Source organism: Schistocerca piceifrons, unplaced genomic scaffold (genome assembly GCF_021461385.2).
Source record: "Schistocerca piceifrons isolate TAMUIC-IGC-003096 unplaced genomic scaffold, iqSchPice1.1 HiC_scaffold_655, whole genome shotgun sequence".
Classification (NCBI taxonomy): Eukaryota; Metazoa; Arthropoda; class Insecta; order Orthoptera; family Acrididae; genus Schistocerca; species Schistocerca piceifrons.
The window spans coordinates 1-19,535 of NW_025728900.1; the positions used below are offsets into that span (position 1 = coordinate 1).

Consider the following 19,535-nt stretch of genomic DNA (forward strand, 5'->3'; position numbering starts at 1 on the left):
AGCGGCGTTTCGCGCAGTCGTTATTGCGAGTCATATCAGCAAAGCAATCACTTTCTCAGCAGCAAGCAGTGCGAGCCCAGCGGCAGCTCTACATGAAGGTACCGACAGCCCAGGAAGGCCGCCCCCATCCCGCCAGCGTACACGAGACTTCCAGGGCACCCTGGGACGACATCGAGGGATTGGAATAATTGGCAATCACCGTGTCACAGCGCTCGTTGGTCTAGGGGTATGATTCCTGCTTAGGGTGCAGGAGGTCCGGGTTCAAATCCCGGACGAGCCCTAGCGTTTTGTGCAAACTGATCGCACGTCAGTGGCTGAGTCAGCGCAAAAAGCTCGCCGTCAATATCAAATGAACTTCTTATTCGATGTGAGCAATTGACACTCTGGTCCGACGCGTTAAAAAAAAAAATAAAAAAAAAAAAAGTGGCTAGGGTACCTGGCTCTCACCCAGGAGGCGCGGGTTCGATTCCCGGTACCGGAAATGCGCATTTTGTTGCTCCTCTTATGCGACTTGGCCCGACTTAGCTCGACTGACGCTACGCTGACGCTTGCAGAAAACTACGTTAAGTACGATTCGTGGGTAACAAGTGACGGCGAGAGCGATGCGACACCTGTCCACCTCTTATCGAGGCACCTAACTGTGGTCAACAAAGCTGGAGGACTGCAAGACATTGCCACGGGGGGTTGAATGCAGCTAACCACACTGCTTAGTGTCCTAACAGTGGAGACAGGTTCAAAAAAAAAAAAAAAAAAAATGGGTATAATTCCTGCTTAGGGTGCAGGAGGTCCCGGGTTCAAATCCCGGACGAGCCAACGCGTTTTGTGCAAACTGATCGCACGTCAGTGGCTGAGTCAGCGCAAAAAGCTCGCCGTCAATATCAAACGAATTTCTTATTCGACGTGAGCAATTGACACTCTGGTCCGACGCGTGAAGGCGATTACGAAGGTTTCGGGTACAGGTGGTAGCAGATGCATGTTAGTAAGTCTTGCTTAAAGTGATGAAAAAGTGTTTCCGCCCGGGATCGAACCGGGGACCTTCTGCGTGTTAGGCAGACGTGATAACCGCTACACCACGGAAACTGCTTGTGTGCACCGTACTGCACAGACAACTTGTAGTGATGTTGCCATCGTAACTAAAAAATTCAATAAATGTGGTACTTGCAAAACGAAGGGACGTGCGGCAGATCCACACACGAAGTGGCTCATTGGAGGACAATACGACATAGGCAGGAAAATACTGTTCCCGCCCGGGATCGAACCGGGGACCTTCTGCGTGTGAAGCAGACGTGATAACCGCTACACTACGGAAACGACGGACACGACGAGTCCATCCTTTTTCACTCAAACTTGCCTCAGCCTTTCTATCGTCGGCGAATGCACACACGACAGATCTTTTGTCAGCCTGGAACCCATCACAGCCGAGGGCTCAAGAAGTCTTCGGGGTGCTCGAGAGGGTGTCTGCCGTAGCACCCCTAACGAGATAGCGGCGTTTCGCGCAGTCGTTATTGCGAGTCATATCAGCAAAGCAATCACTTTCTCAGCAGCAAGCAGTGCGAGCCCAGCGGCAGCTCTACATGAAGGTACCGACAGCCCAGGAAGGCCGCCCCCATCCCGCCAGCGTACACGAGACTTCCAGGGCACCCTGGACGACATCGAGGGATTGGAATAATTGGCAATCACCGTGTCACAGCGCTCGTTGGTCTAGGGGTATGATTCCTGCTTAGGGTGCAGGAGGTCCCGGGTTCAAATCCCGGACGAGCCCTAGCGTTTTGTGCAAACTGATCGCACGTCAGTGGCTGAGTCAGCGCAAAAAGCTCGCCGTCAATATCAAATGAACTTCTTATTCGATGTGAGCAATTGACACTCTGGTCCGACGCGTTAAAAAAAAAAAATAAAAAAAAAAAAAGTGGCTAGGGTACCTGGCTCTCACCCAGGAGGCGCGGGTTCGATTCCCGGTACCGGAAATGCGCATTTTGTTGCTCCTCTTATGCGACTTGGCCCGACTTAGCTCGACTGACGCTACGCTGACGCTTGCAGAAAACTACGTTAAGTACGATTCGTGGTAACAAGTGACGGCGAGAGCGATGCGACACCTGTCCACCTCTTATCGAGGCACCTAACTGTGGTCAACAAAGCTGGAGGACTGCAAGACATTGCCACGGGGGTTGAATGCAGCTAACCACACTGCTTAGTGTCCTAACAGTGGAGACAGGTTCAAAAAAAAAAAAAAAAAATGGGTATAATTCCTGCTTAGGGTGCAGGAGGTCCCGGGTTCAAATCCCGGACGAGCCAACGCGTTTTGTGCAAACTGATCGCACGTCAGTGGCTGAGTCAGCGCAAAAAGCTCGCCGTCAATATCAAACGAATTTCTTATTCGACGTGAGCAATTGACACTCTGGTCCGACGCGTGAAGGCGATTACGAAGGTTTCGGGTACAGGTGGTAGCAGATGCATGTTAGTAAGTCTTGCTTAAAGTGATGAAAAAGTGTTTCCGCCCGGGATCGAACCGGGGACCTTCTGCGTGTTAGGCAGACGTGATAACCGCTACACCACGGAAACTGCTTGTGTGCACCGTACTGCACAGACAACTTGTAGTGATGTTGCCATCGTAACTAAAAAATTCAATAAATGTGGTACTTGCAAAACGAAGGGACGTGCGGCAGATCCACACACGAAGTGGCTCATTGGAGGACAATACGACATAGGCAGGAAAATACTGTTCCCGCCCGGGATCGAACCGGGGACCTTCTGCGTGTGAAGCAGACGTGATAACCGCTACACTACGGAAACGACGGACACGACGAGTCCATCCTTTTTCACTCAAACTTGCCTCAGCCTTTCTATCGTCGGCGAATGCACACACGACAGATCTTTTGTCAGCCTGGAACCCATCACAGCCGAGGGCTCAAGAAGTCTTCGGGGTGCTCGAGAGGGTGTCTGCCGTAGCACCCCTAACGAGATAGCGGCGTTTCGCGCAGTCGTTATTGCGAGTCATATCAGCAAAGCAATCACTTTCTCAGCAGCAAGCAGTGCGAGCCCAGCGGCAGCTCTACATGAAGGTACCGACAGCCCAGGAAGGCCGCCCCCATCCCGCCAGCGTACACGAGACTTCCAGGGCACCCTGGACGACATCGAGGGATTGGAATAATTGGCAATCACCGTGTCACAGCGCTCGTTGGTCTAGGGGTATGATTCCTGCTTAGGGTGCAGGAGGTCCCGGGTTCAAATCCCGGACGAGCCCTAGCGTTTTGTGCAAACTGATCGCACGTCAGTGGCTGAGTCAGCGCAAAAAGCTCGCCGTCAATATCAAATGAACTTCTTATTCGATGTGAGCAATTGACACTCTGGTCCGACGCGTTAAAAAAAAAAATAAAAAAAAAAAAAGTGGCTAGGGTACCTGGCTCTCACCCAGGAGGCGCGGGTTCGATTCCCGGTACCGGAAATGCGCATTTTGTTGCTCCTCTTATGCGACTTGGCCCGACTTAGCTCGACTGACGCTACGCTGACGCTTGCAGAAAACTACGTTAAGTACGATTCGTGGTAACAAGTGACGGCGAGAGCGATGCGACACCTGTCCACCTCTTATCGAGGCACCTAACTGTGGTCAACAAAGCTGGAGGACTGCAAGACATTGCCACGGGGGTTGAATGCAGCTAACCACACTGCTTAGTGTCCTAACAGTGGAGACAGGTTCAAAAAAAAAAAAAAAAAAATGGGTATAATTCCTGCTTAGGGTGCAGGAGGTCCCGGGTTCAAATCCCGGACGAGCCAACGCGTTTTGTGCAAACTGATCGCACGTCAGTGGCTGAGTCAGCGCAAAAAGCTCGCCGTCAATATCAAACGAATTTCTTATTCGACGTGAGCAATTGACACTCTGGTCCGACGCGTGAAGGCGATTACGAAGGTTTCGGGTACAGGTGGTAGCAGATGCATGTTAGTAAGTCTTGCTTAAAGTGATGAAAAAGTGTTTCCGCCCGGGATCGAACCGGGGACCTTCTGCGTGTTAGGCAGACGTGATAACCGCTACACCACGGAAACTGCTTGTGTGCACCGTACTGCACAGACAACTTGTAGTGATGTTGCCATCGTAACTAAAAAATTCAATAAATGTGGTACTTGCAAAACGAAGGGACGTGCGGCAGATCCACACACGAAGTGGCTCATTGGAGGACAATACGACATAGGCAGGAAAATACTGTTCCCGCCCGGGATCGAACCGGGGACCTTCTGCGTGTGAAGCAGACGTGATAACCGCTACACTACGGAAACGACGGACACGACGAGTCCATCCTTTTTCACTCAAACTTGCCTCAGCCTTTCTATCGTCGGCGAATGCACACACGACAGATCTTTTGTCAGCCTGGAACCCATCACAGCCGAGGGCTCAAGAAGTCTTCGGGGTGCTCGAGAGGGTGTCTGCCGTAGCACCCCTAACGAGATAGCGGCGTTTCGCGCAGTCGTTATTGCGAGTCATATCAGCAAAGCAATCACTTTCTCAGCAGCAAGCAGTGCGAGCCCAGCGGCAGCTCTACATGAAGGTACCGACAGCCCAGGAAGGCCGCCCCCATCCCGCCAGCGTACACGAGACTTCCAGGGCACCCTGGACGACATCGAGGGATTGGAATAATTGGCAATCACCGTGTCACAGCGCTCGTTGGTCTAGGGGTATGATTCCTGCTTAGGGTGCAGGAGGTCCCGGGTTCAAATCCCGGACGAGCCCTAGCGTTTTGTGCAAACTGATCGCACGTCAGTGGCTGAGTCAGCGCAAAAAGCTCGCCGTCAATATCAAATGAACTTCTTATTCGATGTGAGCAATTGACACTCTGGTCCGACGCGTTAAAAAAAAAAAAATAAAAAAAAAAAAAGTGGCTAGGGTACCTGGCTCTCACCCAGGAGGCGCGGGTTCGATTCCCGGTACCGGAAATGCGCATTTTGTTGCTCCTCTTATGCGACTTGGCCCGACTTAGCTCGACTGACGCTACGCTGACGCTTGCAGAAAACTACGTTAAGTACGATTCGTGGTAACAAGTGACGGCGAGAGCGATGCGACACCTGTCCACCTCTTATCGAGGCACCTAACTGTGGTCAACAAAGCTGGAGGACTGCAAGACATTGCCACGGGGGTTGAATGCAGCTAACCACACTGCTTAGTGTCCTAACAGTGGAGACAGGTTCAAAAAAAAAAAAAAAAAAATGGGTATAATTCCTGCTTAGGGTGCAGGAGGTCCCGGGTTCAAATCCCGGACGAGCCAACGCGTTTTGTGCAAACTGATCGCACGTCAGTGGCTGAGTCAGCGCAAAAAGCTCGCCGTCAATATCAAACGAATTTCTTATTCGACGTGAGCAATTGACACTCTGGTCCGACGCGTGAAGGCGATTACGAAGGTTTCGGGTACAGGTGGTAGCAGATGCATGTTAGTAAGTCTTGCTTAAAGTGATGAAAAAGTGTTTCCGCCCGGGATCGAACCGGGGACCTTCTGCGTGTTAGGCAGACGTGATAACCGCTACACCACGGAAACTGCTTGTGTGCACCGTACTGCACAGACAACTTGTAGTGATGTTGCCATCGTAACTAAAAAATTCAATAAATGTGGTACTTGCAAAACGAAGGGACGTGCGGCAGATCCACACACGAAGTGGCTCATTGGAGGACAATACGACATAGGCAGGAAAATACTGTTCCCGCCCGGGATCGAACCGGGGACCTTCTGCGTGTGAAGCAGACGTGATAACCGCTACACTACGGAAACGACGGACACGACGAGTCCATCCTTTTTCACTCAAACTTGCCTCAGCCTTTCTATCGTCGGCGAATGCACACACGACAGATCTTTTGTCAGCCTGGAACCCATCACAGCCGAGGGCTCAAGAAGTCTTCGGGGTGCTCGAGAGGGTGTCTGCCGTAGCACCCCTAACGAGATAGCGGCGTTTCGCGCAGTCGTTATTGCGAGTCATATCAGCAAAGCAATCACTTTCTCAGCAGCAAGCAGTGCGAGCCCAGCGGCAGCTCTACATGAAGGTACCGACAGCCCAGGAAGGCCGCCCCCATCCCGCCAGCGTACACGAGACTTCCAGGGCACCCTGGACGACATCGAGGGATTGGAATAATTGGCAATCACCGTGTCACAGCGCTCGTTGGTCTAGGGGTATGATTCCTGCTTAGGGTGCAGGAGGTCCCGGGTTCAAATCCCGGACGAGCCCTAGCGTTTTGTGCAAACTGATCGCACGTCAGTGGCTGAGTCAGCGCAAAAAGCTCGCCGTCAATATCAAATGAACTTCTTATTCGATGTGAGCAATTGACACTCTGGTCCGACGCGTTAAAAAAAAAAAATAAAAAAAAAAAAAGTGGCTAGGGTACCTGGCTCTCACCCAGGAGGCGCGGGTTCGATTCCCGGTACCGGAAATGCGCATTTTGTTGCTCCTCTTATGCGACTTGGCCCGACTTAGCTCGACTGACGCTACGCTGACGCTTGCAGAAAACTACGTTAAGTACGATTCGTGGTAACAAGTGACGGCGAGAGCGATGCGACACCTGTCCACCTCTTATCGAGGCACCTAACTGTGGTCAACAAAGCTGGAGGACTGCAAGACATTGCCACGGGGGTTGAATGCAGCTAACCACACTGCTTAGTGTCCTAACAGTGGAGACAGGTTCAAAAAAAAAAAAAAAAAAAATGGGTATAATTCCTGCTTAGGGTGCAGGAGGTCCCGGGTTCAAATCCCGGACGAGCCAACGCGTTTTGTGCAAACTGATCGCACGTCAGTGGCTGAGTCAGCGCAAAAAGCTCGCCGTCAATATCAAACGAATTTCTTATTCGACGTGAGCAATTGACACTCTGGTCCGACGCGTGAAGGCGATTACGAAGGTTTCGGGTACAGGTGGTAGCAGATGCATGTTAGTAAGTCTTGCTTAAAGTGATGAAAAAGTGTTTCCGCCCGGGATCGAACCGGGGACCTTCTGCGTGTTAGGCAGACGTGATAACCGCTACACCACGGAAACTGCTTGTGTGCACCGTACTGCACAGACAACTTGTAGTGATGTTGCCATCGTAACTAAAAAATTCAATAAATGTGGTACTTGCAAAACGAAGGGACGTGCGGCAGATCCACACACGAAGTGGCTCATTGGAGGACAATACGACATAGGCAGGAAAATACTGTTCCCGCCCGGGATCGAACCGGGGACCTTCTGCGTGTGAAGCAGACGTGATAACCGCTACACTACGGAAACGACGGACACGACGAGTCCATCCTTTTTCACTCAAACTTGCCTCAGCCTTTCTATCGTCGGCGAATGCACACACGACAGATCTTTTGTCAGCCTGGAACCCATCACAGCCGAGGGCTCAAGAAGTCTTCGGGGTGCTCGAGAGGGTGTCTGCCGTAGCACCCCTAACGAGATAGCGGCGTTTCGCGCAGTCGTTATTGCGAGTCATATCAGCAAAGCAATCACTTTCTCAGCAGCAAGCAGTGCGAGCCCAGCGGCAGCTCTACATGAAGGTACCGACAGCCCAGGAAGGCCGCCCCCATCCCGCCAGCGTACACGAGACTTCCAGGGCACCCTGGACGACATCGAGGGATTGGAATAATTGGCAATCACCGTGTCACAGCGCTCGTTGGTCTAGGGGTATGATTCCTGCTTAGGGTGCAGGAGGTCCCGGGTTCAAATCCCGGACGAGCCCTAGCGTTTTGTGCAAACTGATCGCACGTCAGTGGCTGAGTCAGCGCAAAAAGCTCGCCGTCAATATCAAATGAACTTCTTATTCGATGTGAGCAATTGACACTCTGGTCCGACGCGTTAAAAAAAAAAATAAAAAAAAACAAAGTGGCTAGGGTACCTGGCTCTCACCCAGGAGGCGCGGGTTCGATTCCCGGTACCGGAAATGCGCATTTTGTTGCTCCTCTTATGCGACTTGGCCCGACTTAGCTCGACTGACGCTACGCTGACGCTTGCAGAAAACTACGTTAAGTACGATTCGTGGTAACAAGTGACGGCGAGAGCGATGCGACACCTGTCCACCTCTTATCGAGGCACCTAACTGTGGTCAACAAAGCTGGAGGACTGCAAGACATTGCCACGGGGGTTGAATGCAGCTAACCACACTGCTTAGTGTCCTAACAGTGGAGACAGGTTCAAAAAAAAAAAAAAAAAAATGGGTATAATTCCTGCTTAGGGTGCAGGAGGTCCCGGGTTCAAATCCCGGACGAGCCAACGCGTTTTGTGCAAACTGATCGCACGTCAGTGGCTGAGTCAGCGCAAAAAGCTCGCCGTCAATATCAAACGAATTTCTTATTCGACGTGAGCAATTGACACTCTGGTCCGACGCGTGAAGGCGATTACGAAGGTTTCGGGTACAGGTGGTAGCAGATGCATGTTAGTAAGTCTTGCTTAAAGTGATGAAAAAGTGTTTCCGCCCGGGATCGAACCGGGGACCTTCTGCGTGTTAGGCAGACGTGATAACCGCTACACCACGGAAACTGCTTGTGTGCACCGTACTGCACAGACAACTTGTAGTGATGTTGCCATCGTAACTAAAAAATTCAATAAATGTGGTACTTGCAAAACGAAGGGACGTGCGGCAGATCCACACACGAAGTGGCTCATTGGAGGACAATACGACATAGGCAGGAAAATACTGTTCCCGCCCGGGATCGAACCGGGGACCTTCTGCGTGTGAAGCAGACGTGATAACCGCTACACTACGGAAACGACGGACACGACGAGTCCATCCTTTTTCACTCAAACTTGCCTCAGCCTTTCTATCGTCGGCGAATGCACACACGACAGATCTTTTGTCAGCCTGGAACCCATCACAGCCGAGGGCTCAAGAAGTCTTCGGGGTGCTCGAGAGGGTGTCTGCCGTAGCACCCCTAACGAGATAGCGGCGTTTCGCGCAGTCGTTATTGCGAGTCATATCAGCAAAGCAATCACTTTCTCAGCAGCAAGCAGTGCGAGCCCAGCGGCAGCTCTACATGAAGGTACCGACAGCCCAGGAAGGCCGCCCCCATCCCGCCAGCGTACACGAGACTTCCAGGGCACCCTGGACGACATCGAGGGATTGGAATAATTGGCAATCACCGTGTCACAGCGCTCGTTGGTCTAGGGGTATGATTCCTGCTTAGGGTGCAGGAGGTCCCGGGTTCAAATCCCGGACGAGCCCTAGCGTTTTGTGCAAACTGATCGCACGTCAGTGGCTGAGTCAGCGCAAAAAGCTCGCCGTCAATATCAAATGAACTTCTTATTCGATGTGAGCAATTGACACTCTGGTCCGACGCGTTAAAAAAAAAAAATAAAAAAAAAAAAAGTGGCTAGGGTACCTGGCTCTCACCCAGGAGGCGCGGGTTCGATTCCCGGTACCGGAAATGCGCATTTTGTTGCTCCTCTTATGCGACTTGGCCCGACTTAGCTCGACTGACGCTACGCTGACGCTTGCAGAAAACTACGTTAAGTACGATTCGTGGTAACAAGTGACGGCGAGAGCGATGCGACACCTGTCCACCTCTTATCGAGGCACCTAACTGTGGTCAACAAAGCTGGAGGACTGCAAGACATTGCCACGGGGGTTGAATGCAGCTAACCACACTGCTTAGTGTCCTAACAGTGGAGACAGGTTCAAAAAAAAAAAAAAAAAAATGGGTATAATTCCTGCTTAGGGTGCAGGAGGTCCCGGGTTCAAATCCCGGACGAGCCAACGCGTTTTGTGCAAACTGATCGCACGTCAGTGGCTGAGTCAGCGCAAAAAGCTCGCCGTCAATATCAAACGAATTTCTTATTCGACGTGAGCAATTGACACTCTGGTCCGACGCGTGAAGGCGATTACGAAGGTTTCGGGTACAGGTGGTAGCAGATGCATGTTAGTAAGTCTTGCTTAAAGTGATGAAAAAGTGTTTCCGCCCGGGATCGAACCGGGGACCTTCTGCGTGTTAGGCAGACGTGATAACCGCTACACCACGGAAACTGCTTGTGTGCACCGTACTGCACAGACAACTTGTAGTGATGTTGCCATCGTAACTAAAAAATTCAATAAATGTGGTACTTGCAAAACGAAGGGACGTGCGGCAGATCCACACACGAAGTGGCTCATTGGAGGACAATACGACATAGGCAGGAAAATACTGTTCCCGCCCGGGATCGAACCGGGGACCTTCTGCGTGTGAAGCAGACGTGATAACCGCTACACTACGGAAACGACGGACACGACGAGTCCATCCTTTTTCACTCAAACTTGCCTCAGCCTTTCTATCGTCGGCGAATGCACACACGACAGATCTTTTGTCAGCCTGGAACCCATCACAGCCGAGGGCTCAAGAAGTCTTCGGGGTGCTCGAGAGGGTGTCTGCCGTAGCACCCCTAACGAGATAGCGGCGTTTCGCGCAGTCGTTATTGCGAGTCATATCAGCAAAGCAATCACTTTCTCAGCAGCAAGCAGTGCGAGCCCAGCGGCAGCTCTACATGAAGGTACCGACAGCCCAGGAAGGCCGCCCCCATCCCGCCAGCGTACACGAGACTTCCAGGGCACCCTGGACGACATCGAGGGATTGGAATAATTGGCAATCACCGTGTCACAGCGCTCGTTGGTCTAGGGGTATGATTCCTGCTTAGGGTGCAGGAGGTCCCGGGTTCAAATCCCGGACGAGCCCTAGCGTTTTGTGCAAACTGATCGCACGTCAGTGGCTGAGTCAGCGCAAAAAGCTCGCCGTCAATATCAAATGAACTTCTTATTCGATGTGAGCAATTGACACTCTGGTCCGACGCGTTAAAAAAAAAAATAAAAAAAAACAAAGTGGCTAGGGTACCTGGCTCTCACCCAGGAGGCGCGGGTTCGATTCCCGGTACCGGAAATGCGCATTTTGTTGCTCCTCTTATGCGACTTGGCCCGACTTAGCTCGACTGACGCTACGCTGACGCTTGCAGAAAACTACGTTAAGTACGATTCGTGGTAACAAGTGACGGCGAGAGCGATGCGACACCTGTCCACCTCTTATCGAGGCACCTAACTGTGGTCAACAAAGCTGGAGGACTGCAAGACATTGCCACGGGGGTTGAATGCAGCTAACCACACTGCTTAGTGTCCTAACAGTGGAGACAGGTTCAAAAAAAAAAAAAAAAAAATGGGTATAATTCCTGCTTAGGGTGCAGGAGGTCCCGGGTTCAAATCCCGGACGAGCCAACGCGTTTTGTGCAAACTGATCGCACGTCAGTGGCTGAGTCAGCGCAAAAAGCTCGCCGTCAATATCAAACGAATTTCTTATTCGACGTGAGCAATTGACACTCTGGTCCGACGCGTGAAGGCGATTACGAAGGTTTCGGGTACAGGTGGTAGCAGATGCATGTTAGTAAGTCTTGCTTAAAGTGATGAAAAAGTGTTTCCGCCCGGGATCGAACCGGGGACCTTCTGCGTGTTAGGCAGACGTGATAACCGCTACACCACGGAAACTGCTTGTGTGCACCGTACTGCACAGACAACTTGTAGTGATGTTGCCATCGTAACTAAAAAATTCAATAAATGTGGTACTTGCAAAACGAAGGGACGTGCGGCAGATCCACACACGAAGTGGCTCATTGGAGGACAATACGACATAGGCAGGAAAATACTGTTCCCGCCCGGGATCGAACCGGGGACCTTCTGCGTGTGAAGCAGACGTGATAACCGCTACACTACGGAAACGACGGACACGACGAGTCCATCCTTTTTCACTCAAACTTGCCTCAGCCTTTCTATCGTCGGCGAATGCACACACGACAGATCTTTTGTCAGCCTGGAACCCATCACAGCCGAGGGCTCAAGAAGTCTTCGGGGTGCTCGAGAGGGTGTCTGCCGTAGCACCCCTAACGAGATAGCGGCGTTTCGCGCAGTCGTTATTGCGAGTCATATCAGCAAAGCAATCACTTTCTCAGCAGCAAGCAGTGCGAGCCCAGCGGCAGCTCTACATGAAGGTACCGACAGCCCAGGAAGGCCGCCCCCATCCCGCCAGCGTACACGAGACTTCCAGGGCACCCTGGACGACATCGAGGGATTGGAATAATTGGCAATCACCGTGTCACAGCGCTCGTTGGTCTAGGGGTATGATTCCTGCTTAGGGTGCAGGAGGTCCCGGGTTCAAATCCCGGACGAGCCCTAGCGTTTTGTGCAAACTGATCGCACGTCAGTGGCTGAGTCAGCGCAAAAAGCTCGCCGTCAATATCAAATGAACTTCTTATTCGATGTGAGCAATTGACACTCTGGTCCGACGCGTTAAAAAAAAAAAATAAAAAAAAAAAAAGTGGCTAGGGTACCTGGCTCTCACCCAGGAGGCGCGGGTTCGATTCCCGGTACCGGAAATGCGCATTTTGTTGCTCCTCTTATGCGACTTGGCCCGACTTAGCTCGACTGACGCTACGCTGACGCTTGCAGAAAACTACGTTAAGTACGATTCGTGGTAACAAGTGACGGCGAGAGCGATGCGACACCTGTCCACCTCTTATCGAGGCACCTAACTGTGGTCAACAAAGCTGGAGGACTGCAAGACATTGCCACGGGGGTTGAATGCAGCTAACCACACTGCTTAGTGTCCTAACAGTGGAGACAGGTTCAAAAAAAAAAAAAAAAAAATGGGTATAATTCCTGCTTAGGGTGCAGCAGGTCCCGGGTTCAAATCCCGGACGAGCCAACGCGTTTTGTGCAAACTGATCGCACGTCAGTGGCTGAGTCAGCGCAAAAAGCTCGCCGTCAATATCAAACGAATTTCTTATTCGACGTGAGCAATTGACACTCTGGTCCGACGCGTGAAGGCGATTACGAAGGTTTCGGGTACAGGTGGTAGCAGATGCATGTTAGTAAGTCTTGCTTAAAGTGATGAAAAAGTGTTTCCGCCCGGGATCGAACCGGGGACCTTCTGCGTGTTAGGCAGACGTGATAACCGCTACACCACGGAAACTGCTTGTGTGCACCGTACTGCACAGACAACTTGTAGTGATGTTGCCATCGTAACTAAAAAATTCAATAAATGTGGTACTTGCAAAACGAAGGGACGTGCGGCAGATCCACACACGAAGTGGCTCATTGGAGGACAATACGACATAGGCAGGAAAATACTGTTCCCGCCCGGGATCGAACCGGGGACCTTCTGCGTGTGAAGCAGACGTGATAACCGCTACACTACGGAAACGACGGACACGACGAGTCCATCCTTTTTCACTCAAACTTGCCTCAGCCTTTCTATCGTCGGCGAATGCACACACGACAGATCTTTTGTCAGCCTGGAACCCATCACAGCCGAGGGCTCAAGAAGTCTTCGGGGTGCTCGAGAGGGTGTCTGCCGTAGCACCCCTAACGAGATAGCGGCGTTTCGCGCAGTCGTTATTGCGAGTCATATCAGCAAAGCAATCACTTTCTCAGCAGCAAGCAGTGCGAGCCCAGCGGCAGCTCTACATGAAGGTACCGACAGCCCAGGAAGGCCGCCCCCATCCCGCCAGCGTACACGAGACTTCCAGGGCACCCTGGACGACATCGAGGGATTGGAATAATTGGCAATCACCGTGTCACAGCGCTCGTTGGTCTAGGGGTATGATTCCTGCTTAGGGTGCAGGAGGTCCCGGGTTCAAATCCCGGACGAGCCCTAGCGTTTTGTGCAAACTGATCGCACGTCAGTGGCTGAGTCAGCGCAAAAAGCTCGCCGTCAATATCAAATGAACTTCTTATTCGATGTGAGCAATTGACACTCTGGTCCGACGCGTTAAAAAAAAAAATAAAAAAAAACAAAGTGGCTAGGGTACCTGGCTCTCACCCAGGAGGCGCGGGTTCGATTCCCGGTACCGGAAATGCGCATTTTGTTGCTCCTCTTATGCGACTTGGCCCGACTTAGCTCGACTGACGCTACGCTGACGCTTGCAGAAAACTACGTTAAGTACGATTCGTGGTAACAAGTGACGGCGAGAGCGATGCGACACCTGTCCACCTCTTATCGAGGCACCTAACTGTGGTCAACAAAGCTGGAGGACTGCAAGACATTGCCACGGGGGTTGAATGCAGCTAACCACACTGCTTAGTGTCCTAACAGTGGAGACAGGTTCAAAAAAAAAAAAAAAAAAATGGGTATAATTCCTGCTTAGGGTGCAGGAGGTCCCGGGTTCAAATCCCGGACGAGCCAACGCGTTTTGTGCAAACTGATCGCACGTCAGTGGCTGAGTCAGCGCAAAAAGCTCGCCGTCAATATCAAACGAATTTCTTATTCGACGTGAGCAATTGACACTCTGGTCCGACGCGTGAAGGCGATTACGAAGGTTTCGGGTACAGGTGGTAGCAGATGCATGTTAGTAAGTCTTGCTTAAAGTGATGAAAAAGTGTTTCCGCCCGGGATCGAACCGGGGACCTTCTGCGTGTTAGGCAGACGTGATAACCGCTACACCACGGAAACTGCTTGTGTGCACCGTACTGCACAGACAACTTGTAGTGATGTTGCCATCGTAACTAAAAAATTCAATAAATGTGGTACTTGCAAAACGAAGGGACGTGCGGCAGATCCACACACGAAGTGGCTCATTGGAGGACAATACGACATAGGCAGGAAAATACTGTTCCCGCCCGGGATCGAACCGGGGACCTTCTGCGTGTGAAGCAGACGTGATAACCGCTACACTACGGAAACGACGGACACGACGAGTCCATCCTTTTTCACTCAAACTTGCCTCAGCCTTTCTATCGTCGGCGAATGCACACACGACAGATCTTTTGTCAGCCTGGAACCCATCACAGCCGAGGGCTCAAGAAGTCTTCGGGGTGCTCGAGAGGGTGTCTGCCGTAGCACCCCTAACGAGATAGCGGCGTTTCGCGCAGTCGTTATTGCGAGTCATATCAGCAAAGCAATCACTTTCTCAGCAGCAAGCAGTGCGAGCCCAGCGGCAGCTCTACATGAAGGTACCGACAGCCCAGGAAGGCCGCCCCCATCCCGCCAGCGTACACGAGACTTCCAGGGCACCCTGGACGACATCGAGGGATTGGAATAATTGGCAATCACCGTGTCACAGCGCTCGTTGGTCTAGGGGTATGATTCCTGCTTAGGGTGCAGGAGGTCCCGGGTTCAAATCCCGGACGAGCCCTAGCGTTTTGTGCAAACTGATCGCACGTCAGTGGCTGAGTCAGCGCAAAAAGCTCGCCGTCAATATCAAATGAACTTCTTATTCGATGTGAGCAATTGACACTCTGGTCCGACGCGTTAAAAAAAAAAATAAAAAAAAACAAAGTGGCTAGGGTACCTGGCTCTCACCCAGGAGGCGCGGGTTCGATTCCCGGTACCGGAAATGCGCATTTTGTTGCTCCTCTTATGCGACTTGGCCCGACTTAGCTCGACTGACGCTACGCTGACGCTTGCAGAAAACTACGTTAAGTACGATTCGTGGTAACAAGTGACGGCGAGAGCGATGCGACACCTGTCCACCTCTTATCGAGGCACCTAACTGTGGTCAACAAAGCTGGAGGACTGCAAGACATTGCCACGGGGGTTGAATGCAGCTAACCACACTGCTTAGTGTCCTAACAGTGGAGACAGGTTCAAAAAAAAAAAAAAAAAAAATGGGTATAATTCCTGCTTAGGGTGCAGGAGGTCCCGGGTTCAAATCCCGGACGAGCCAACGCGTTTTGTGCAAACTGATCGCACGTCAGTGGCTGAGTCAGCGCAAAAAGCTCGCCGTCAATATCAAACGAATTTCTTATTCGACGTGAGCAATTGACACTCTGGTCCGACGCGTGAAGGCGATTACGAAGGTTTCGGGTACAGGTGGTAGCAGATGCATGTTAGTAAGTCTTGCTTAAAGTGATGAAAAAGTGTTTCCGCCCGGGATCGAACCGGGGACCTTCTGCGTGTTAGGCAGACGTGATAACCGCTACACCACGGAAACTGCTTGTGTGCACCGTACTGCACAGACAACTTGTAGTGATGTTGCCATCGTAACTAAAAAATTCAATAAATGTGGTACTTGCAAAACGAAGGGACGTGCGGCAGATCCACACACGAAGTGGCTCATTGGAGGACAATACGACATAGGCAGGAAAATACTGTTCCCGCCCGGGATCGAACCGGGGACCTTCTGCGTGTGAAGCAGACGTGATAACCGCTACACTACGGAAACGACGGACACGACGAGTCCATCCTTTTTCACTCAAACTTGCCTCAGCCTTTCTATCGTCGGCGAATGCACACACGACAGATCTTTTGTCAGCCTGGAACCCATCACAGCCGAGGGCTCAAGAAGTCTTCGGGGTGCTCGAGAGGGTGTCTGCCGTAGCACCCCTAACGAGATAGCGGCGTTTCGCGCAGTCGTTATTGCGAGTCATATCAGCAAAGCAATCACTTTCTCAGCAGCAAGCAGTGCGAGCCCAGCGGCAGCTCTACATGAAGGTACCGACAGCCCAGGAAGGCCGCCCCCATCCCGCCAGCGTACACGAGACTTCCAGGGCACCCTGGACGACATCGAGGGATTGGAATAATTGGCAATCACCGTGTCACAGCGCTCGTTGGTCTAGGGGTATGATTCCTGCTTAGGGTGCAGGAGGTCCCGGGTTCAAATCCCGGACGAGCCCTAGCGTTTTGTGCAAACTGATCGCACGTCAGTGGCTGAGTCAGCGCAAAAAGCTCGCCGTCAATATCAAATGAACTTCTTATTCGATGTGAGCAATTGACACTCTGGTCCGACGCGTTAAAAAAAAAAAATAAATAAAAAAAAAGTGGCTAGGGTACCTGGCTCTCACCCAGGAGGCGCGGGTTCGATTCCCGGTACCGGAAATGCGCATTTTGTTGCTCCTCTTATGCGACTTGGCCCGACTTAGCTCGACTGACGCTACGCTGACGCTTGCAGAAAACTACGTTAAGTACGATTCGTGGTAACAAGTGACGGCGAGAGCGATGCGACACCTGTCCACCTCTTATCGAGGCACCTAACTGTGGTCAACAAAGCTGGAGGACTGCAAGACATTGCCACGGGGGTTGAATGCAGCTAACCACACTGCTTAGTGTCCTAACAGTGGAGACAGGTTCAAAAAAAAAAAAAAAAAAATGGGTATAATTCCTGCTTAGGGTGCAGGAGGTCCCGGGTTCAAATCCCGGACGAGCCAACGCGTTTTGTGCAAACTGATCGCACGTCAGTGGCTGAGTCAGCGCAAAAAGCTCGCCGTCAATATCAAACGAATTTCTTATTCGACGTGAGCAATTGACACTCTGGTCCGACGCGTGAAGGCGATTACGAAGGTTTCGGGTACAGGTGGTAGCAGATGCATGTTAGTAAGTCTTGCTTAAAGTGATGAAAAAGTGTTTCCGCCCGGGATCGAACCGGGGACCTTCTGCGTGTTAGGCAGACGTGATAACCGCTACACCACGGAAACTGCTTGTGTGCACCGTACTGCACAGACAACTTGTAGTGATGTTGCCATCGTAACTAAAAAATTCAATAAATGTGGTACTTGCAAAACGAAGGGACGTGCGGCAGATCCACACACGAAGTGGCTCATTGGAGGACAATACGACATAGGCAGGAAAATACTGTTCCCGCCCGGGATCGAACCGGGGACCTTCTGCGTGTGAAGCAGACGTGATAACCGCTACACTACGGAAACGACGGACACGACGAGTCCATCCTTTTTCACTCAAACTTGCCTCAGCCTTTCTATCGTCGGCGAATGCACACACGACAGATCTTTTGTCAGCCTGGAACCCATCACAGCCGAGGGCTCAAGAAGTCTTCGGGGTGCTCGAGAGGGTGTCTGCCGTAGCACCCCTAACGAGATAGCGGCGTTTCGCGCAGTCGTTATTGCGAGTCATATCAGCAAAGCAATCACTTTCTCAGCAGCAAGCAGTGCGAGCCCAGCGGCAGCTCTACATGAAGGTACCGACAGCCCAGGAAGGCCGCCCCCATCCCGCCAGCGTACACGAGACTTCCAGGGCACCCTGGACGACATCGAGGGATTGGAATAATTGGCAATCACCGTGTCACAGCGCTCGTTGGTCTAGGGGTATGATTCCTGCTTAGGGTGCAGGAGGTCCCGGGTTCAAATCCCGGACGAGCCCTAGCGTTTTGTGCAAACTGATCGCACGTCAGTGGCTGAGTCAGCGCAAAAAGCTCGCCGTCAATATCAAATGAACTTCTTATTCGATGTGAGCAATTGACACTCTGGTCCGACGCGTTAAAAAAAAAAATAAAAAAAAAAAAAGTGGCTAGGGTACCTGGCTCTCACCCAGGAGGCGCGGGTTCGATTCCCGGTACCGGAAATGCGCATTTTGTTGCTCCTCTTATGCGACTTGGCCCGACTTAGCTCGACTGACGCTACGCTGACGCTTGCAGAAAACTACGTTAAGTACGATTCGTGGTAACAAGTGACGGCGAGAGCGATGCGACACCTGTCCACCTCTTATCGAGGCACCTAACTGTGGTCAACAAAGCTGGAGGACTGCAAGACATTGCCACGGGGGTTGAATGCAGCTAACCACACTGCTTAGTGTCCTAACAGTGGAGACAGGTTCAAAAAAAAAAAAAAAAAAATGGGTATAATTCCTGCTTAGGGTGCAGGAGGTCCCGGGTTCAAATCCCGGACGAGCCAACGCGTTTTGTGCAAACTGATCGCACGTCAGTGGCTGAGTCAGCGCAAAAAGCTCGCCGTCAATATCAAACGAATTTCTTATTCGACGTGAGCAATTGACACTCTGGTCCGACGCGTGAAGGCGATTACGAAGGTTTCGGGTACAGGTGGTAGCAGATGCATGTTAGTAAGTCTTGCTTAAAGTGATGAAAAAGTGTTTCCGCCCGGGATCGAACCGGGGACCTTCTGCGTGTTAGGCAGACGTGATAACCGCTACACCACGGAAACTGCTTGTGTGCACCGTACTGCACAGACAACTTGTAGTGATGTTGCCATCGTAACTAAAAAATTCAATAAATGTGGTACTTGCAAAACGAAGGGACGTGCGGCAGATCCACACACGAAGTGGCTCATTGGAGGACAATACGACATAGGCAGGAAAATACTGTTCCCGCCCGGGATCGAACCGGGGACCTTCTGCGTGTGAAGCAGACGTGATAACCGCTACACTACGGAAACGACGGACACGACGAGTCCATCCTTTTTCACTCAAACTTGCCTCAGCCTTTCTATCGTCGGCGAATGCACACACGACAGATCTTTTGTCAGCCTGGAACCCATCACAGCCGAGGGCTCAAGAAGTCTTCGGGGTGCTCGAGAGGGTGTCTGCCGTAGCACCCCTAACGAGATAGCGGCGTTTCGCGCAGTCGTTATTGCGAGTCATATCAGCAAAGCAATCACTTTCTCAGCAGCAAGCAGTGCGAGCCCAGCGGCAGCTCTACATGAAGGTACCGACAGCCCAGGAAGGCCGCCCCCATCCCGCCAGCGTACACGAGACTTCCAGGGCACCCTGGACGACATCGAGGGATTGGAATAATTGGCAATCACCGTGTCACAGCGCTCGTTGGTCTAGGGGTATGATTCCTGCTTAGGGTGCAGGAGGTCCCGGGTTCAAATCCCGGACGAGCCCTAGCGTTTTGTGCAAAC

The 19,535-nt window shown here is 51.7% G+C and overlaps 40 non-coding genes across 40 annotated transcripts; 14 read left to right on the forward strand and 26 right to left on the reverse strand.

Annotated features, from left to right (window-relative positions):
- The first annotated feature begins 209 nt into the window (after window positions 1-209).
- Window positions 210-282, forward strand: Trnap-agg. Its single transcript has one exon. It is a non-coding gene; the product is annotated as a tRNA-Pro (tRNA).
- A 725-nt stretch (window positions 283-1,007) lies between these two features.
- On the reverse strand, window positions 1,008-1,080 carry Trnav-aac. The gene has a single exon. It is a non-coding gene; the product is annotated as a tRNA-Val (tRNA).
- Window positions 1,081-1,238: 158 nt separating this feature from the next.
- Window positions 1,239-1,311, reverse strand: Trnav-cac. The gene has a single exon. It is a non-coding gene; the product is annotated as a tRNA-Val (tRNA).
- Window positions 1,312-1,690: 379 nt separating this feature from the next.
- Trnap-agg lies at window positions 1,691-1,764 on the forward strand. The gene has a single exon. It is a non-coding gene; the product is annotated as a tRNA-Pro (tRNA).
- Window positions 1,765-2,486: 722 nt separating this feature from the next.
- Trnav-aac lies at window positions 2,487-2,559 on the reverse strand. The gene has a single exon. It is a non-coding gene; the product is annotated as a tRNA-Val (tRNA).
- Window positions 2,560-2,717: 158 nt separating this feature from the next.
- Window positions 2,718-2,790, reverse strand: Trnav-cac. The gene has a single exon. It is a non-coding gene; the product is annotated as a tRNA-Val (tRNA).
- Window positions 2,791-3,169: 379 nt separating this feature from the next.
- On the forward strand, window positions 3,170-3,243 carry Trnap-agg. The gene has a single exon. It is a non-coding gene; the product is annotated as a tRNA-Pro (tRNA).
- Window positions 3,244-3,965: 722 nt separating this feature from the next.
- Window positions 3,966-4,038, reverse strand: Trnav-aac. Its single transcript has one exon. It is a non-coding gene; the product is annotated as a tRNA-Val (tRNA).
- A 158-nt stretch (window positions 4,039-4,196) lies between these two features.
- On the reverse strand, window positions 4,197-4,269 carry Trnav-cac. The gene has a single exon. It is a non-coding gene; the product is annotated as a tRNA-Val (tRNA).
- A 379-nt stretch (window positions 4,270-4,648) lies between these two features.
- Trnap-agg lies at window positions 4,649-4,722 on the forward strand. Its single transcript has one exon. It is a non-coding gene; the product is annotated as a tRNA-Pro (tRNA).
- Window positions 4,723-5,446: 724 nt separating this feature from the next.
- Trnav-aac lies at window positions 5,447-5,519 on the reverse strand. Its single transcript has one exon. It is a non-coding gene; the product is annotated as a tRNA-Val (tRNA).
- Window positions 5,520-5,677: 158 nt separating this feature from the next.
- Trnav-cac lies at window positions 5,678-5,750 on the reverse strand. The gene has a single exon. It is a non-coding gene; the product is annotated as a tRNA-Val (tRNA).
- A 379-nt stretch (window positions 5,751-6,129) lies between these two features.
- Window positions 6,130-6,203, forward strand: Trnap-agg. The gene has a single exon. It is a non-coding gene; the product is annotated as a tRNA-Pro (tRNA).
- A 724-nt stretch (window positions 6,204-6,927) lies between these two features.
- Trnav-aac lies at window positions 6,928-7,000 on the reverse strand. Its single transcript has one exon. It is a non-coding gene; the product is annotated as a tRNA-Val (tRNA).
- Window positions 7,001-7,158: 158 nt separating this feature from the next.
- On the reverse strand, window positions 7,159-7,231 carry Trnav-cac. The gene has a single exon. It is a non-coding gene; the product is annotated as a tRNA-Val (tRNA).
- Window positions 7,232-7,610: 379 nt separating this feature from the next.
- On the forward strand, window positions 7,611-7,684 carry Trnap-agg. The gene has a single exon. It is a non-coding gene; the product is annotated as a tRNA-Pro (tRNA).
- Window positions 7,685-8,406: 722 nt separating this feature from the next.
- On the reverse strand, window positions 8,407-8,479 carry Trnav-aac. Its single transcript has one exon. It is a non-coding gene; the product is annotated as a tRNA-Val (tRNA).
- A 158-nt stretch (window positions 8,480-8,637) lies between these two features.
- On the reverse strand, window positions 8,638-8,710 carry Trnav-cac. The gene has a single exon. It is a non-coding gene; the product is annotated as a tRNA-Val (tRNA).
- A 379-nt stretch (window positions 8,711-9,089) lies between these two features.
- Trnap-agg lies at window positions 9,090-9,163 on the forward strand. The gene has a single exon. It is a non-coding gene; the product is annotated as a tRNA-Pro (tRNA).
- A 723-nt stretch (window positions 9,164-9,886) lies between these two features.
- Window positions 9,887-9,959, reverse strand: Trnav-aac. The gene has a single exon. It is a non-coding gene; the product is annotated as a tRNA-Val (tRNA).
- A 158-nt stretch (window positions 9,960-10,117) lies between these two features.
- Window positions 10,118-10,190, reverse strand: Trnav-cac. The gene has a single exon. It is a non-coding gene; the product is annotated as a tRNA-Val (tRNA).
- Window positions 10,191-10,569: 379 nt separating this feature from the next.
- Trnap-agg lies at window positions 10,570-10,643 on the forward strand. Its single transcript has one exon. It is a non-coding gene; the product is annotated as a tRNA-Pro (tRNA).
- Window positions 10,644-11,365: 722 nt separating this feature from the next.
- Window positions 11,366-11,438, reverse strand: Trnav-aac. The gene has a single exon. It is a non-coding gene; the product is annotated as a tRNA-Val (tRNA).
- Window positions 11,439-11,596: 158 nt separating this feature from the next.
- Window positions 11,597-11,669, reverse strand: Trnav-cac. Its single transcript has one exon. It is a non-coding gene; the product is annotated as a tRNA-Val (tRNA).
- A 379-nt stretch (window positions 11,670-12,048) lies between these two features.
- On the forward strand, window positions 12,049-12,122 carry Trnap-agg. The gene has a single exon. It is a non-coding gene; the product is annotated as a tRNA-Pro (tRNA).
- A 723-nt stretch (window positions 12,123-12,845) lies between these two features.
- On the reverse strand, window positions 12,846-12,918 carry Trnav-aac. The gene has a single exon. It is a non-coding gene; the product is annotated as a tRNA-Val (tRNA).
- Window positions 12,919-13,076: 158 nt separating this feature from the next.
- Trnav-cac lies at window positions 13,077-13,149 on the reverse strand. The gene has a single exon. It is a non-coding gene; the product is annotated as a tRNA-Val (tRNA).
- Window positions 13,150-13,528: 379 nt separating this feature from the next.
- On the forward strand, window positions 13,529-13,602 carry Trnap-agg. Its single transcript has one exon. It is a non-coding gene; the product is annotated as a tRNA-Pro (tRNA).
- A 722-nt stretch (window positions 13,603-14,324) lies between these two features.
- Trnav-aac lies at window positions 14,325-14,397 on the reverse strand. Its single transcript has one exon. It is a non-coding gene; the product is annotated as a tRNA-Val (tRNA).
- A 158-nt stretch (window positions 14,398-14,555) lies between these two features.
- Trnav-cac lies at window positions 14,556-14,628 on the reverse strand. Its single transcript has one exon. It is a non-coding gene; the product is annotated as a tRNA-Val (tRNA).
- Window positions 14,629-15,007: 379 nt separating this feature from the next.
- On the forward strand, window positions 15,008-15,081 carry Trnap-agg. The gene has a single exon. It is a non-coding gene; the product is annotated as a tRNA-Pro (tRNA).
- A 723-nt stretch (window positions 15,082-15,804) lies between these two features.
- On the reverse strand, window positions 15,805-15,877 carry Trnav-aac. The gene has a single exon. It is a non-coding gene; the product is annotated as a tRNA-Val (tRNA).
- A 158-nt stretch (window positions 15,878-16,035) lies between these two features.
- Window positions 16,036-16,108, reverse strand: Trnav-cac. The gene has a single exon. It is a non-coding gene; the product is annotated as a tRNA-Val (tRNA).
- Window positions 16,109-16,487: 379 nt separating this feature from the next.
- Window positions 16,488-16,561, forward strand: Trnap-agg. The gene has a single exon. It is a non-coding gene; the product is annotated as a tRNA-Pro (tRNA).
- Window positions 16,562-17,284: 723 nt separating this feature from the next.
- On the reverse strand, window positions 17,285-17,357 carry Trnav-aac. The gene has a single exon. It is a non-coding gene; the product is annotated as a tRNA-Val (tRNA).
- A 158-nt stretch (window positions 17,358-17,515) lies between these two features.
- Window positions 17,516-17,588, reverse strand: Trnav-cac. The gene has a single exon. It is a non-coding gene; the product is annotated as a tRNA-Val (tRNA).
- A 379-nt stretch (window positions 17,589-17,967) lies between these two features.
- Window positions 17,968-18,041, forward strand: Trnap-agg. Its single transcript has one exon. It is a non-coding gene; the product is annotated as a tRNA-Pro (tRNA).
- Window positions 18,042-18,763: 722 nt separating this feature from the next.
- Trnav-aac lies at window positions 18,764-18,836 on the reverse strand. The gene has a single exon. It is a non-coding gene; the product is annotated as a tRNA-Val (tRNA).
- A 158-nt stretch (window positions 18,837-18,994) lies between these two features.
- On the reverse strand, window positions 18,995-19,067 carry Trnav-cac. Its single transcript has one exon. It is a non-coding gene; the product is annotated as a tRNA-Val (tRNA).
- A 379-nt stretch (window positions 19,068-19,446) lies between these two features.
- Trnap-agg lies at window positions 19,447-19,520 on the forward strand. The gene has a single exon. It is a non-coding gene; the product is annotated as a tRNA-Pro (tRNA).
- Window positions 19,521-19,535: the final 15 nt, after the last annotated feature.